Below are 14341 nucleotides of genomic sequence, written 5' to 3'. Positions count from 1 at the left end.
CTTTGAGCACTTTCTGCGGGACAAGCCTGGTGAGAGACAGATCACCAACCAACTCTGATCTCTTGCAATAAGGATTTGATAAGCAGGCAGGAATTTTATAGAGACTTTCAATACAGTAGGGAAGAGGAAAATACAAGGACTTGGTTGGTGTCTTAGTTTGGATTCAATTAAAAAATGAAAGATGAACATACACTGTGTATTTGGAAATGATTTGTTTCTAACCAGAGATTAGAGAACTCCCCTCCCCCTTCCTCCCTCTGCCCCTTTCTCTCTCCTCCCCCTTTCCCCTCCTTCTCTGCCCCCCTTCCTCCTTCCTTCCTTTCTTTATTGGTGGAATTTCACTATGTAACTAAGACTGGATTCAAACTCTGGCATACCACCAAAACTGACTCTTGAGGTTAGTTTTAAAGTGGGGACACTGAACCATAACACTGGTACTTGATAAAGACTAGTTGCCAGCTTTAAAGGAAGCTTTCCGGAGGCAGATGTCATATGATGAGAAAAGCTTGTCTGGGGAGTCGCCACCACCACCGTTTATGGAGCTGGGACATGCCCTTGTCAAGCACATTGTTGAAAGAATGAAGACACCAGGAAAAGGACACTAGCTTGCTGAATGGCTTTTCATCTAGTGTGGTTTTCACAAAGCCACAAGCATTTTCTCAATAAACAAATCCTTCATCTCTCAATAAGATAGCTCCTCAAATACATTCAGCAATGTCAAATGTCTCTGTTATGCCTCCTGGGTTGAGTGGAAGCACCTTATAAATGAGAGAACCACTAGATGGGGGTGAATATATCCATAGAAAGGTGAAGTGTGTGTGTGTGTGTGTGTGTGTGTGTGTGTGTGTGTGTGTGTGTGTGTGTGTGTAATGAATAGAGTCATGAAAAGCAGGGTAAACAGCAGCTAAGAGAGCCTCAAGGTGTGAAGGATGCTGGGCTTCTCAAGGCTCAAAGGGCAGGTGGGTGATGTAAGCACAGAGTGTGGCTGGGCAGACCTGGGAGGTGACACTGGGCAGCTGAGTAGGACACAGACTTTCAATGGCAGCTGGGACTGGGGCCAATGCAGAGTCTTAACAGTTGCTTTCTTGGCAAAATAAATGATCACCCACTTAAGGAATGAGTTTCTAGAACTGGGTGCTAGGAACTAAGGTCTTGGAGACCTTGCAGAATCTTGGAGTTTAGCGCTGACATTTTTGCTCAGCAAACCTGAAATTTCTGGAGGCGCTGGGAAACTGATCATGTCACTACATCTCTCCAGTAGGGGTGGGCTTTGGAAGGAATCTGAACAAATGCTTAAGGAATACAGCCGATCATACCAGAGAAACCAACGTACCCTGCACTCATCCTAGAGAACTGTGGTGTGTCTTGGCTTTGTTCTTCTTACTCTTGCTGACCTCACGTTCATATCTCCTGTTCTTGTCCTTTCCTTCTTTGTTAGCTCCATGCCTTTCTCCTTTTCTTCTCCATCTCTATGGTCACCCCTGCCCTTTGACAGTTAGACATGCCTTTTCCTTCACAGCCTCCAACTCTGTCACTCTGAACATGCTGTTGTGCTCTCTTTGGGTTTGCGTCAGTGTTGGATTCATTTAACCCTTTAAAGCAAGCTTTACAACCAGGCATTTCATCTCCCTGCCAAGTTACTGGGTTATCTTTAAATGTTCCTTTCTTAAGGTCTTTCTAAATAGTTGATCTAAGCAAGGCCAGCTTTTGTACAGAGTCTGCTCTCGATCTCTCTCCAGGTTAGTCCCGCACCAAGCCTTTGAGCCGGCCCACTCCTCTCTCCTTTCCCCCATGCGTCCTGCCATCAGGTCACAGGTTTGAAACTCGTAGTTTCTCTGTTCTCCCCTTTTCACAAAGCAATTTCATGGAGAATGCTGGTGATAGGAACAGGCTAGGGCTTCTTCTGGCTGGTCTGCAGGGCAGGGGTAGTGGGGTCTGTGCTGGATCTTTCTTCTAGCAACAGATCTCTTTGGCTCACCTTCTTGATTTTCTTTTCACGTTGCTGAAGATGGAACCCTGGGGCTTGAGCATGCTAGGCACACAGGACCTCTCTCTACTCACTAGCCTGCCTTCCTTCTTGTTGAAACCAACCAACTATCTTTCTTGTCATCCTGGTTCTCAGATGAAACCAACTCCTCTCTCTCTCTCTCTCTCTCTCTCTCTCTCTCATATATATATATATATATATATATATATATACACACACATATATACATTATGTATATATACACATACATATATACATGTATGTATATATACACATACATATATGTGAATATATTCAAATATATACACAAATATGTATACAGAAATTGAATTGTTTAGAGCACACGCTGACACTCTCCTCTTGCCTATGTCAATATCATTGGCTATCTCATAATATGTTTACTATTCTGCATCCTTCCCTCCACTGCAGCTCCTTCTCTGACTTCCTTCCCATTGATGATCTTAGAGCAAGCTCTATCCATTCATTGCTTATTGCTGTCCTGATGAGATCAATATCATGCCAGATGCTATCTATATGTTCTTTCTTTCAACCCTGAGAACAACGGGTAGTTATTACCAGAGAAGGTAAGTGGTACTTTGGGTAGAACACCTTGTGATGGTAGAGCCAGGATGCAGGATGAGGCAGGATGAGGCAGGATGAGGATGCAGCTCTGACTTCAGAGCTGGAGCTTAGACACTATGATTTTAGATCTCTTGAGATTCAGCTTTGAGTCTCCTTCTGGGCATCTTTGTCTTACTTGTGGCCTGAAAGACCATTTATAAAATAAGTCTTGATTCTATCTTCAGCTCTGTCCCTCTGAGTTACAGTGCTCAGTATTTATGTGGTTCTTTGATACTTTGTCATCAAGTCACATCGTAGTGGTTTGAGTGAGAAGTGTTCCCTAGAGTCTTGGGCATTTGAACATTTGGTCCCCAGTTGCTGGTGCTGTTTGGGGGACGTTTAGATGATAAATCCTTGCTAGAGGAAGTATGTCACTGGGAATGGGCTGTGAGAGCTTAAATCCTCATCCTTTTGCCAGTTTGTTCTCTTTGCTTGATGCTTCTAGCTCAAGCTGTGAGCTCTTAGCTCCTGGTCCTGCTGCCAGGCCTGCTACTTGTGTCCATAATGGATTCTTACCGTCCTGGAACTGTAAGGTCAAATAAAATCTTTCTTCTCTAAGCTTTGACCATGGTGTTTTATCACAGCAATGGAAGGGTGACTGACACACACCTCAATTTAAATAAATGAAGCAGGATTTCTCAGCATCATCTCTCACATCCATTATTTGCTCTTATTCCAAAATCTCATGTCCAAATGATTCTGTATAATAGTGCAAGCCTGAATACAGGGTCTCAGTCCATTTGGGCTGCTATGACCATGTGCCAAAGACTAGGTGATAGTTACTTTGTTATCAACATTCCTGGATTTAGCATTACCTAAGAGATACACTGTCCCAGATGGTACCAGCTCATTTAAAACCAAATAAAAAGTAGCGAAGGAGAAAGTGAACAGAACACCAGCATTTTCCTCTCTCTGCTTCCTGACTGTGATGTGATGTAATGTTTTACATTCTTACCACCACGATGTAATGGTTGGCTTGTTTGTTTGTTTGTTGTTTTTCTGTCAATTTGATTCAAGCTAGAGTTATCTGGGAAGAGAAAACTCAGTTGAGAAATGCCTCCATTAGACTGCCTATAGACAAATCTGTTAGACACTTTCTAAATTGATGTGGAAGGGCCCAGAACACTGTGGACAGTCCAAGCATTTGAAAGTTTAAAAAAATGTTTAAAAACAAATTTTAATACGTTTTAAAAACATCTAAGCCTATAGGCAGGACGGTTCCTGGTTGGTATAAGAAAGCAAACAGAGCAAGCTTTGGGGAGCAAGTCAGTAAGTGGAGTTTGTCCATAACGTCTGCCTCAGGACCCAACACCAGGTTCCTGCCCTGACTTCTATTCATAATATGCTATAAAATAGCACAAATCCTTTCCTCCCCTTGTTGCCTTTGATCCTGGTCTTTTCCACAATTGAAACCTAACTGAAGCCACAGTATTCCCCCACTGTGCTGGGCTATGTTTTCAAAACTGTCGCTGTCCTTTTTGTTACTTTATGGGGTTCTTATATCTACCACTCCTCACCACTCCAACCCCTTCCAACCCTCCAACACTAGGTAGGAAAGAAAGAAGATTAGGGGAGAAATGGGGCACTGATCTCTTTAGACTACATCCTGCTGATTAGGAACATTGAGTTCCTTGAGGCAAATCCAATCTTCATGGTCAGGATATCCAATTTCTTCTTCTCTTTGATCAAGACCACTTGAGAGACCACCACCACAGCAGCCAGCAGCAGCAGGGGGAGCAGCCACTGCCACAGGCCCTCTCTGGCCTCTCCCATTTATATACCCTCTCCAGAGTCCCCTGTCTGCAGCAGCCAAAAATCACACCCCTCCTGGAGCATGAGACAAATCAGAATTAGTGGCTGTGGAAAGTGTGAAGCAGCCTCATATCCCACACCTGAGATTAAAACAGAAACATATTCATGTAACACTTGGGGTTTTTAAGAAACCAAAGTTCTCACTACACAAATTCTGAGCCAAAATAGTCCCATCTTGCTTTAAGTTGATTTCCTTGCGTATTTTGTCACAACAAATAGTAACTAATGTAGCTGGGGACAGTAGCTAATGTCACTAGAGTTTATAAATGCTGAACATTTATTTCTCACAGTTCTGAAGACTAAGAAAGTCAAGGTCAAGGTGCCAGCAGGACCAATATTTGGCCATCTTTCTGGCTCATAAATGGCTCTTCAGGGACTGCTTAGGGTTCTTTATAATAATTCTAGGGTTCCTTAATTCTGTCTGTGGGAAAAGGCCCCACTTCTTCTGTTTGCTTTCTGACCCCACGTGGACCAAAGCCTGTCAGCCTCGTTCTCAGTGTCCCTTCACTCCCCTGCCACCCTTCACTGCTGTTTCTCTTACAATTCTAAGCCATCATTGTATTTCAACTGGACTCATAACAACAACCTATCTGCAAAACCTCTCCTGTGCTGTCCCTGGTCCACCCTGCTTGCACACAGTACCCAGAGTGGTCACTTAACAACAATCTCTATGCTTACAACCCCTCAGTAGTGCCACCTTGTATTTTGGATAAAGAACTGTTATGACCCTACATGGCACAACATGGTCACATGACACCAGCCTTCAGCCACTTCATTCTGTTCTTCCCAAAAGTCTCTGCCCTTCAGTCACACTGTCTTCTGTCACTCCAGTGAAATCTTTGTGACAACTCACTTGCCACTACAAAGCCACGTTGCATAGAAAACTTACTAAGTCAAGGCTGCTGGAGTTACTTTTTGCCTCTCAGTGGCGTCCATTGAGCTTTCTTTGCTCTGAAGTCGTTACACCTTATAAACTCTGCTGTAGAACAGGTTTCTCCAAAATAGATCTATATTAGTCACTCGTCCTGCTGCCACACAGAATACCTGGTAAAACAGCTTACTGCATAATTCCAGGGTACAGTTCTTCCTGGCAGGTGTCTTAGTTAGAGTTTCTATTGCTGTGATAAAACACCACCACCCAAAGCAACTTGGGGAGGAAAGGGTTTATTCAGCTTACACACCCCAAGCCACAGTCCAGCACTAAAGGAAGTTAGGGAAGGAACTTAAAGCAGAAGCCTGAAGGCAGGAACTAGAACAGAGGCTGTTGATGGCTTGGTCTCCATGGCTTGCTGAGCCTGCTGTCTATACAACCCAGGACTATGTACTCAGGGACAGTTCCCCTCCAGCCCTGAGGGGCTGGACTCACCCACATCAGTCATCAATCAAGGAGCTGCCCACAGGCTTGCCCACAGGCCAGTCTTGGGTGGGACCTTTTCTCAGCCATGGGTCCTCTTCTTCTTGAATAGCTCTCACTTGTGTCAAGTTGACCAAAAAACTAACCAGGACAACAGGGAGGGCATGGTAGCTGGAAGGGAGCTAGCTGGGTACATCATACTCTAGGCAGGAAGCAGAGAGCGATGGACCCTGCTGCTGACTCTCTTTATCTTTTCCATTCAGTTTATGGAATGAGGTGCTCATATACAGGCTAGATCTTCCCTGATTAACCTAATCTAGATATAACCCATCACAGACATGCCCAGACATTTGTTCCTATAGTGGTTCTGCATCCCCTCAAATTCACACACACACACACACACACACACACACACACACACACACACACACACACACTATGTGGTTGTCTGTAAGCGCTAATTATTCAGAAGTTAATCTGAAGCCTGTATAGGTCTATTTATTGCCTTTTTTTTTCAGACAGTTCTCATACATAGAGTCTTATTTCCTGAATATTACACTTTGTTCTTTGATTTCCTTAGTTCTTGACTGCTTATGTTTAAGGTACAAAAAATGTCTGACTTACTTTAACAGGGACTTTTCAGGAGCTCAGGGGAGCTAGCATACAGGAGCCCCGGAGTTCACAGGTCAGGGTTGTTTTAAGGAAACAGATTCATGAGTTTCATGTGAGCAGGAGCCTGCATTCACATTCTCTGGGCACGGGCCCATCAGTGCTCTTGCTCTTCACCCCCATTCCTGTCAGTCTTTTCTGTGCTTTTGTAACTTAACCATGCATGCAGACCTGTGGGAAGATGAGTAGAGGGATCCTTTGCTATGTCATGCTCCCACTGAAGTCATCAGGCCTCTGGGGACTCGGAGTTAATGAGGACAGCATCTCCTGTTAATCTTTACCTTGGGTAAGTCCCTGGCTTGTGAACATGGCCTCTTTTCTTCCAGAAGCTACCAAGACAGAGAAGTTGTTTCTGTGTTCATCTCTTTCAGAGGGGAATCCATTCAGCTACCTCCTCCCACTGAGGGTACGTGCATTAATTATATCACACGTGTCTCCCTTGGTGTTCATCTTCATTGCTTGGACTTTCTTGTTCATTTATTTGTTTAACCACATGACTCCTTTGCTAGTAGTAGCCCCATTTTATGCAACCATCATTTACGTGACACCTGCTGGTATCGAGTGTAGTTCTAGAATCAACTCTTAGCATACTATAAATCTTCCTTTTCCTTAAAAACCTCATAGCACAGACATTGTCTTGTTACAGATCTTGAGGCATAAAGAACTTACTACTTGGTAGAGATCACAAAGCTGGTTGGAGTCCGAGCTGGCATGTGACCCCAGGAAGACTGCCTCAGAGTGCAGGGACACAGCTCACTACTCTGCTATGGGCCACCGAGGAGCCTTTGCATCTGACATGGTGCCGTGCGGTAATACCCACAGTACTGCTGCCTGAGTGATCGCAGACCACATAGATACGGAGTCTCTGATTATAAAATGATTGATTTGGGAGAAAGAAAAGCAATAAAGCAGCAGTGAGATGCACCTTTCAATTCGTCATTCTGGGCGACCACAGGCTGGTTTCTCTTTAATTCTGAATGTGGTTGGTAGAACCAATCTAGCTTTTCAGTTTGTTTGTTTCTATTGCTAGCACATTGGAAGAAAGCCATCATGTTGAAATAACAGCAGAGAGAAACGGTTTAGGGGGTAAAATTCAGGGGCAATACATTAGAGGGTTTTTGTCGAAGCTTTGTCAGAAACTGTTAAGGAACTCAGAGCAGGACATTCCCCAGCAAGGCTCACAATAAGACATCTGAGCTTGCTCAGAAAACAAAGAGAATTCACCTTTATTATTTGCCAGAAAACCATTGATGTGGGTGGGAGTCATATGCTGTAGTTTAAGGCAAGATTCTCCTCTGGTTACCTGATTCCAGCACAGGACTGGCGCCTGGTTCCCTGTAAAGGTCACCTGTTCTCAACTGTTGTTCCTGTCCCTCTGCAAGTGTCAGTTCCGTTATGCTCCGTCTGCCTGGCTGCGTTTTCTCTTTTGTGGCTAGTTGGTGTGCCGGCACTGTGCGTCACATGGGCACAGCCGAGGCGGTTATCTGATGATAGGGTAACCTGAGGCATGATGACCTCTTGGTTTCCTCCCTCTAACAAGGCTGCTGTCAAATGTTGGAAATAGCAATCCACAAGGAATCTCTGCTCTCCTTCATTCAGGCTGTCAGCGGGGGTTAGTGAAGTTTAGGGTGCTCCTGTGTCATCAGGGCAAACACAGGGGCATCTCCTCTGCATACTTCCACTTAGTGAGCATCCAAGCTTGTGTGCTTGTGTGCACAGAGGCCATTTCATTTACACAGCAAGGGGAAGCACCTTAGTGACAACTGCATAGCCTTTGTAATAACAGTAAACCAAATCTCACTACAGGTGTCTCACTTTTAGTGGCCAGAGCCTCTATGAGAGATGGACAGCCTCGGACTCACAGGTTTATCCTGAAAGCTGAAGCAATTTCCTCAAGGTCACCAGACTTAGAGGTGGAGCGATTTTGAATAGACGCCTGTTAGTTTGAGTCTAGGACAGTGTTTTCTTCATATGCCTACTCAATAAACCTTTGATGTTATCAAGGCTATTTTGTCAGAAGAGCCCAGTCATACTTCAAAAATTCTGATTGGTTCACTAGCTTCTAACTTTCCCTTTCATACAAGCTAAACCACAGGTGGTTGCTTAACTAGAGATGCCTTAAGGGATCACAGAGACCTCAAAACAGAGCACAGACCAACTCTGGGAATTGTAATATTGTGAGTTTCTTGCACAAAAAGCTTGGTGGTTGGGTTGGATGCTAGCTGGGTGGCATTGGGAAAATGCCAAAAACCTTTCCAGGCTCTGCTTTCCTTATATGTAAAGTGGGGACAATTCTATTCACTTCTTTGTGCAGTATCGAGGTTGGAAGTAGACAATATACTTATCAGTTCCATGACATAGTGTCCCTATAGTAAAGACCCAGTGAGTGCTCGGCTTTTCTGTGACTACTTTCTTTTATTGGCAGAAATCAATTAGTTAACCAACCAACCAATCAATCAATTAACCAGCCAACCAAACAAACAAACCATCAATCAATTCCAAAGTGATTTTGAAAGTAATATCAATGTCTTATAAAATACTGTCAATATTATTGGACGTGGCCAGTTCCTGCCCCCAACGACATCATTTACTGTGGAATATGTAATTTATGAGAATCCACTCTGAATCACGCTGCTTTTAGGAGCATCCTCAATGACTAAATCCAATCAGGCAGAAGCTTCTGTGCATGATTCAGGAAGGCTCTTTATCTCTGAGCTCAGAAATCGCATTACATAGTTAAGAGAGGAAGTGCGCTGGGATAAGTCTGGAAGCATCGATACGTGAAAGGAATGACAAATGACAAGTGGACATCCTCAGGAAGAAGGTCACCAACAGGCTGTGGTCCAGGGTCTCAACAAATAACCTGCATCACTGAGTCACACTGGAGAAGGAAGGGGCCCGTGGAGTAAAATCTCTGATAGCTCATTTAGCATGCCTCTCTTTTGTTCTCAATTTATTAAAATAGTATATGCATATACATTTTAGAGCTAAATGTTACTACAGTGTTTATAGAAAACCACAGGGGTTCCTGTTCCTTGGGGCTAGAGAGATAGTTCAGTGGTTAAGAACATATACTGTTCTTGAAGAGGACCCAAGTTCAATTCTCAGCCCCTACCATGGGTGGCTCACACCACCTATAGTGAGCATATAGCCTTACATAGGCCTACAGACATACAAATAACTAAAAGAATAATTTTTTAAAATCTTTGAAAAAGAAAATTACACCTTATCTCACCGTAGTCCTTCCTGTAATTACACCCCCCCCCCGTCTCTAATAATTTTGACTTTATTTTGGTATGCACAGCTCTTCATACCTCTAAGCAGCGCTGTGGCATTGCAGTTTCTTTTGATTTACCGAACACTAGACAGTCCTAGCATGACAACTGAGAACATAGCTCACTTATGCCACGCCGACTCTCTTTCCCTTCCTTCTTATTCCATCCAGAGATTATATCACAGGTTTGGTTGAATTGTCTATTCCATGTTCACACTGAGCCAGTGCAGATATTGTTTAGGTTAAACTTTTAAATCTATACATACAGACTTACTATCTTCGTTTCTTTTCATATAATTTCTGATTGGAAAAAAACAAAACATTCTACTTGCTTACCATGTCTCTTTCCACCCTTCCAGTAACTTCTTTGTGCTTTGTGTTGTGGTTTGAGTCTGACTGTCTGCCTTGGGCTCCTGTGTTCAAATAGCTGCTCATCAGCTCACGGCTGCTCTGGTGGAAGTTTGTGGTAGGTGGGGTCGGGTGCTGGGGATGGGCCTTTGAGGTGATTTAGCCTCAGGCCACTTTAGCCCTGCATTTAGCTGTTCTATCCACCTCCCCTTTCCACATCAGACTTCCCCCCAGGAAACTGTGAGCCCAAATCCCTTTTTACTGCATTTAAGTTATTTTTATCAGCTACTCTGTCACAATGGTGAGAAAAGTAATCCCCATGGTGTGCTTCTTTACGCCTGATCACAACAACCTGTGTGTCCCTTGGGGTTCCTAGGAACGCTCCTCTTGGGAGCCTCCATTGCTTCAGCCTAGATTGACTTTTTCCTCGCTGCCTGCACACACTGCCATGGGGATGCCTTGAGCTGTACTCCATATTTCCTGGATTGGAACTTACTTCTTTCTTGGGGTACCCTTTTGCTTTGGGGGAAGTGCATCAGCAGATAGAGCGGTATCATGAGTCAAGGCAATAGGACTGGCTTCAGTCTCTACTACAGGACTCCAGTATCCCTGCTTGCTACTAGCTGTCCTCCTGCAAGAGGAAGCTGGACTGGGTAAGGGAGCTGCAGGCCAGAGATCTCCAGTGGAATCCAGATAGAAGACCCCTGGCCCTCCACCAAGGGTGATGCAACACCAGATCCATACCATCCACTCAGGATTTCATCAGAGACAAGTAGCTTGTTGCTGTCCCATTCAGTCTATTGAAATATGGATTTTCTGCCACTTGTAGTAGGAAAGGAGAAATACAGGAAGCCATAAACCTCTATGGGTCAGTTCCATAGGTAAAGCTTGATCACATCTTCCTCCTTTCCTGAGACATAAACTCATGGACTCCTGCACGCTAAGCAAATGCTCTTTTAGTGAACTATACCCTCGGCTCTGACTTAAAATAAAATAGGTAAAGAGCCAGACACATAATTCTCTAAAACACCATTCTAAAAATATATTACATAGTATGGGGTAAAACAACTCCTTGGGCAGTGAGAATGGCTTAGTTTTTAGACATCTATTTGCCGTATCACTGTGTGAACAGCGGATGGAGAAAACGGAAGCTCCAGAGATGACAGAAAAGGGCATTTAATGAAACCCCACTAGAGCATGAGTTTTAAGGCGTGCTCTCATGGGGCCGAGCAGGGAGATTCCGTGATAGAATGTTCATGGGGAGGAACAGTAGCTCTGTTGCTGAGGAGCGGACACTCCGGAGAAACGTGCTGAAGACACAATGGAACAGTCTGTTCCCTTCCCAGCACACCTGGCAGTCACGGTTTTAGTTTTCTAGGTGACACCAATACAAATCAAATTTGAGTTGATGTAAACTTAGTTGTGTAAAAATTACAACATCTATCACATTAAATGTAGGCATTTTCTACATGTTCTCACTAAAGCCAGAAGGAAAATGAGACTGTTGTCTTCACTGGAGGTCCATTCCTCTGGAGAAGTGGGAAAGATGAAGAAGGAGGAAGAGGAGGAGGAAGAGGGGGGGAGAAGGAGGAAAAGGAAGAGGAAGAAAGTATGAGAACTGGGAAGAAAGGAACAAAGTTGCCTAAAAGGGTATTCCATCCAACGATGCAGAAATCTAAGATGATAGACAAAAGTATAAAAATTAATGAGATTATCTGGCAGGATGATTGTTAGACATCAGATATATATACTCAATATCATTCATAACACCTGATAAGCTATTAAAAATAGCAGGACTCGATGCTTCATACCTGAAATCTTAGCACCTGGGAGCTTGAAGTGGGTGACTGCTGCGAGCTCAAGGCTAGTTGAGGCTATAGAATGAGAACCTGTCTCAGAAACTATTGTGACATTAGAGGTGAGGTGACCGATTAGAAACAAAGGAAGCTCCCTCTTTCTGACTCTAGTTCCATCCCATCCCATCTCCTCCCCCATTTTTTGATCAGATTGTTGGTTTTCTTGAAGTTTAGGTTTCTGAGTTCTTTCTATATTTGAGATGTTAATTCACTGTCAAACATATAGCTGGCAAATATTTTTTTCCTGTTCTGTAGGCTACCTTGTCATCCAGTTGACAGTTTCCTTGATTGCACAGAAACTTTTTAGCTTCATGAGGCCTCATTTTTGTTAGTTGTTTGCCTTACTTCCTTAGTGACCAGGGTCCTCTTTCGAAAACCTATGCCTCTATCTCATAGCACTCTACTTTTAGTATACTTCCTGTAGCATACTTCCTATAGTGTACTTCCTGTTGCATACTTCTTATAGCACACTCCCTGCAATATACTTCTTTTTAGCATACTTCCTGTTGCATACTTCCTAAAGTACACTTCCTATAGCACACTTCCTGTTACATACTTCCTAAAGCACACTTCCTGTAGCACACTTCCTGTTGCATACTTCCTAAAGCACACTTCCTGTAGCACACTTCCTACTCTTCCTCCAGTTTTTTTTTTTTTTTTTTTTTTTTTTGGTCCTTATGCTTAGCTCCGTAAGCCATTTGGAGCAGAATTTGTGCAGGATCTATTTCAGTCTTGAGCATGTTGATTTATAGTTTTCTTAGCACTATTTGCTGAAGATTTTGTCACTTCTCCAGTGTGGTTTAGCCTTGCCAAAACCAAAATCTTTAGCTGAGACTGTTCGAATTTATATCTGGATCCTCCAGTCTGCTCCACTGATCTGTTTTTGTGCCAGTAACATGCTATCTCATTGCTATGGCTCCCTAGCATAGCATAGTAATGCTCCCAGCAGTATTTTCCTCTTGTTCAAGATTGCTTTGGCTGTCCACAAAACACATGTGACTGAAAAAATAAAGAGTTTGGAATTCATAAATAACTCAAAACAAATCAGGGGACATGAGACCAACTTAAGAGACATGGTAAGACTTAAGAATGACCAGTTTCACAGAGGAGACAAACAATTGGTCATCGAAACAAAAGAATAGCTCAATTGCAGTGGGAATCAAGGAAATAAAAATTAAACAAAATCATGTTATTTTTATTTCAACAGATTAACAAAATATTTACCTATCATAATGCCAAGTATTGATAAGGATGTGAAATTTGGGCATTCCTGAGCTGGACTGGGGAGAACTCAGGGTGATGTCACCACTGGGAAGCATGCTAGTCAGATTGACCATAGTCTTCCTTCATGATTTAGCTGTCCACTTGAAGCAGGTGCAGAATTTAATGAAAACACATCTGGAGATGTCAGGTACTAATGGTAAAAGGGAAATGACCTAGTATCTATCTCTGGCATTAGCAATGTTAAATTACTTAATATGGCATTTTGTAACAGTCAAAATGGATGGACTAGATCTATGTGCCAGTGCAGGTATTTTTTTTTTAATTGTAGAGGAGAGAAAATAGGTTGTAGACTAACATAATCACAATGCTATGTGTACAAACCTTGCAACTATTGAACATGTTAAGTAATGTAAAAATGTATCAAAGTACTGTAGATGCTAGAGAATGAGCCAAGGCCTTTAATTTACTTAGAGCTTAGAAATCTCTTAATGAGATACAAACAGGGTGGGTATGAAAAATATCTGAAGAGCTGAGCCACAGCTCGAAGACATGCTCATCAAGAGCCATGGCTATAAGGCTGCCCCGTGGACTAGTTTAGGCAGAAGAGATTTGTAGCAGGACATCTGGTACCTTGCTGCATTTTGAAGCTAACTTAGAATTGTTGACAGATAGCGTTCAAAGGCAGGGTCAGTGTGATGGCCTGAGCAGAAGTAGAGAACACGGCAGCTTTTGAGGTATACGTGTGCATCATAGGAGGATGGGCAGAGGAGCCTGAGGTGGGGATGGAGCACAGAGGTGTGTGTGGGGTGCACAGCAGCGCTCCACACCTGTTCAGGGGTCATCTGTCTCCACACACAGCTCCATGAAGTAGGTGGTTTGAACAGGTAGGCAGCCAGACAGGCATTAATCTTCATGTTTCAGAAGAGAGAAACCTGAAACTCAGCAATGTTCAGAAGCTATGACCCCGGGCCAAGGCAGGTCGCATGACTCCAAATCCAATGCTTCTGGACTGGATACCATATGGCCATTCAATAGAAAAATGATATATCTCTCTGCATAGGACAGAGGCACATCTCCAGACTCTTCCATCTCCCAACCCTTCTTCCCATCACACCCAAATGGAAATTATATTTGTGAGCGGAATACATGCCATTAAGCCCGAGGTTCCTACTGTATATGAGGTATCCTGCCAAGTA

The 14341-nt window shown here is 43.4% G+C and overlaps 1 long non-coding RNA gene across 1 annotated transcript in view; it reads left to right on the top strand.

Annotated features, from left to right (window-relative positions):
* Positions 1-14341, top strand: part of 9130019P16Rik (RIKEN cDNA 9130019P16 gene) — a 160541-nt gene that overhangs the window by 104203 nt on the left and 41997 nt on the right. The window lies entirely within an intron of this gene.

The sequence above is a fragment of the Mus musculus genome, chromosome 6, assembly GCF_000001635.26.
Source record: "Mus musculus strain C57BL/6J chromosome 6, GRCm38.p6 C57BL/6J".
NCBI lineage: Eukaryota > Metazoa > Chordata > Mammalia > Rodentia > Muridae > Mus > Mus musculus.
This window is presented reverse-complemented; position numbering and strand designations above follow the sequence as displayed.